We start from the raw sequence: 4272 nt of genomic DNA, 5'->3' as shown, positions 1-4272 counted from the left end.
CCAATTTACTATTTTGGACAAATTTAAGGAGTTGGCAACATATTAGACCTTTTTGTTTTAAATTCTGACACATGCCATAATAAAAAAAACATGCATCCCACATTTTAGGTAGATGTAAAAAATATAATAATTTTTAAATATTTTCATGGTCATTTCAACTCTACTTTATTATAAATCATGTAACAACCAATTCATGTTTTTATTATGTTAATGAGAAATTATACTCTAGGTTGATGTAGTATGTGATAGCTAATTAAATCAAAACATATGGCGGTTAACTTTTTTTTGAAAGACTTTAATTTGTATTTTGTTATACTATGAAGAATTATAGAGTTATTATTAATAAATATACACATAAATCAATAATAATAATTTTATAAATAATTCTATCTGTATCTATATATATATCTATATATATATATATATATTTATGAATTATAAGTCTATTTATATTATTGGGTTTTTCAAAATATATAGCTATATAACCTTATATTTAATTATTATATGTGAAAATGGCATTATAAATATACATATAATTGTAGATTTTGTTTTGGGTTACAAAAAGTTTAATAAGGTGACACGAAATGGAGCAATAACTTGTCTGCGGTCAGTTTTGACAAAGGACTGCACAAACAGAAGGGAAAACCAGACTCAAATAAGATTTCGATATGGTATGCGTGGCATAGAGTATAATTTCTCTATATTTAATATTTTATCTTACCAATGTCAGATAATATAAAATAGCTCATGTGACATTATCATGGACATGAAGGAAAATAGGCAAACGTTTGGCAGCGAAAATATAAATTTTTTACCTATTTCCTTTTTCCAAGATCCGTTAATCGTTATTTCATATAAGGAGGGATTGAACATAAATACCTTTATGACGATCAATCTACCGTTGCAAACGAAGTGTCCACAACTTCAAAAGAGATGGAAAACTGTCTACCAATCTGTCCTTACCCGAACAGACCTTTCAGACCTCCGAATGACAATCCCAATAGTGACAACAAGGAAGAATGTGTCTAGAAGCTCCTGTCGAAAAATCGTGACGATCAGACGGTTCAATCTCCGGGAATCCACGAAATCGTGAACTGACCCGATGTAGGAGGAGCAAAACGAATTTCTCCTTTTTTATGTCTTTTCTACATTCATGAACATAACAAAACATATAAGTAAACGATTAGAATTCAACCAAGTAATAGCAATCAAGATAGATTGCCTCTAATTAATCAACACAAGATCAAGGAGAAAGAGGAAGAGATAAAATCAATCGAATGGAAGCAATCAGTGGAATTCCGTCCTCTACTGTAGGGGTCGAAAATCTCAGTTTGCAGGGGAGACTAGGGTTGGCTGAAATTTACCACTAAGGGGGGTTTATATAGCGTCTTCCATCTAAACCCTAGTTAGAAAGAATTAGGTTACTGAATAAGAATTTAATTCAGAATAAAACTCTTATTGTTATTATCTATAATTATATCTAAATATGAAGATAATAATAACTTATTAATAGGATAATAATTAGAATCAATTTAATCTCATTAAACCTCCTAACTTATTTATCATATAATTAATTTAATCCATAATCATAATCTAATTATAATTGTTTAAATTAAATTAATTCCTTTATGTGACATAGCACATAAAAATCGCCCCCATTTGTTACTGGGCCTTAGTGGACTCAGTTGGGCTTCCGTCAATTAATTAACATTTGTTTCTCTTTTGGGTTCCAAGTCTTATGTGTGACCATTAGGTTCTTATTGCTTCTAGCCGTATACAACTATTAAATTAACTAGCCGAAAACTCGTGCGATGCACGGGATATGAAATTTTTATATAATTTAGATAAATAAATAAATTGACATATTTACTTTTAAGTAATTTTATATCATGTTAAGAAATTTTTTTATATAATGTATATTTGAAATTAATGTATATTTTTTATTGATAATTCAAATTAAATTAAATTAATTTTGAAAATAATTGATTAGTTTTTTTTATAGAATTTTAATTAAATGTGAATGATTTATTTATTTTACAAAATTGAATGATTTGTAATTTTTAGTAATTTTAATACATTTTCTTTTTTTATAACTGGAATTCTGTGAAACAATAATAATAAAATATGAGATTAATTAAGAAATATATTAGAATATAATGAAAAACCAAAAATTAAATTAAATTACAATTAAAATTAAATATTATATTTATAATACAAAAGAATTACAATCTATGTTAAATAAAAATTGAATTAAACTACAATTAAATATAAATATTATGTCTACGATACAAAAGAATTACAATCTATGTTAAAATGGAAGCAACATCAATATAATATGTTATGAACTATTGCAATCGATACTTTTCTAATGTTGCCCATGAAGTAACTTTATCAATTCAATTTGTTACATATAAAAAAAATTCATAAGAATTAGTCATAAATTCATCTTGATGATAATCATTTTGCTTGATGTAATTTCATGATCACCAAGTATTTGAATTCAATTATTCACTCTGCTACAATAACCCATATATTCAATGGAATCAGCTTAAGACAATGATTTCTCCTATTTTCATCTCATAATATTTCATCAAGACATTCAATCAATCTGTTCTTCATTCTTTCACTGTGTAGAATATCAGTCACGCTCGTAGATATCACTTATTTGACTTTATTAATATTTTCTAATAATTATATATTCTTGAATTTCTTAAGTAAGAAAAACAAACAAAAGAATAGAAAACAAAATTGAAGGGACAAAAAAGATAATTTAGAGAACTATCTTCCTCTCTTTTTTTTCCCGAAAATAAGAGAGAATATCAAGATATAAGCATATAAAGAGGGGAGTGGAAATATTTTTTTAACATTAATTTTTTATTTTTTCTTAATGAAGTATTAAGTCCATAAATTAATTTTAGTTAAATAGAATTAAATCGCAATTGTAACCACTCAGTACAAAAATAAGTTTCATAATTAATATGTGAAATTGATTTTATTAATTAGATCAAATGTTGAACATTTGAGAATTTGAAGAGATTCAACTAATAATATTTTTTTAATTAATGTTTTCCAACAACTTGTCATATGATCATGTTTCATTTTCATTTGTTAAAAACTCTTGAAATACTAACAATTTTGTAAAAACCACAATATAATAGTTAAAAACTATATAAGCCAACGTTGCAAAAACAATTATCTCAATATCTCATAATTAATGTACATTTTTAAGATTTTGAGCATCAAAATTTATTTTTATTTACCTTCATTTTGAATTCGTATCTAGCATAATCCAAATTCTTTAAGAATAAACATCTTATCAAATGTATTAGACGCTTACAATCTCTTTGTCTAGAGAACTAGAAAAAAATAACTTCTTGATAATAATAATAACAACAACAATAATAATAATAATAATAATAATAATAATTTATAATTGAAATAAACTTCATTATAAGTTTAATATTTCAATACCTCTTTAATATTTTATTCAATATGTCTCAAACTTCGATGAACAACTATTGTGTGAAACTTTATATCTATTTGTACCAAAATGCATAAAAATAAAAAATACAATCCATATCGGTTATATAAACTCAAACTAAAAAATGAGTGAATTTCAACAGGTTCCGAATTAGAAAAATTTATCTAACTTCAATTAAAGCTAAAAATTGAATTCATATAAAGCCGAAAATCTAAATTTTAGTTAGAGTTAACAATCAAAACGATAACACCTAGCAACATATACTAAAAAGAATGCAAATATACAAAATCTTTATTTTAGTTATTTTGAAAAAAAAAACAAATAAAAAAGGAAACATGGATGAGGTAGCGAGAGGTATGAAACCTGGGTAACGATAGAAATGGAATTTCATCTCTGAAAGATGAAACTATAACAACTATTGTTTAATAAAAAATAAAACAACAACACAATTGAGAACAAAAATAACTACAACATAAGAAAAAAAAATCGAATAATTACCTTGAGAAACATAAGAATTTCTTGTAATTTTTGTGTTTTCCGATTTTAGTTGTCCATGCATCTTCTATTTCTATCGGATTTCTTCAATTGGAGATATCAGTTTGAAATAAAAAACAAATAAAAAGGATAACATGGATAAGGTAGCGAGAGGTGTAGAACCAGCAGAAATGGATCTGAAAGATGAAACTATAACAACTATTGTTTCAAAAAAATAAAACAACAACACAATTGAGAACAAAATAACTACAACATGTGAAAAAAATCGAATAATTACCTCCAGAAATATAATACTA

The sequence above is a fragment of the Euphorbia lathyris genome, chromosome 6, assembly GCF_963576675.1.
Source record: "Euphorbia lathyris chromosome 6, ddEupLath1.1, whole genome shotgun sequence".
NCBI classification, from domain to species: domain Eukaryota; kingdom Viridiplantae; phylum Streptophyta; class Magnoliopsida; order Malpighiales; family Euphorbiaceae; genus Euphorbia; species Euphorbia lathyris.
Note: the sequence above shows the minus strand (reverse complement) of the source record.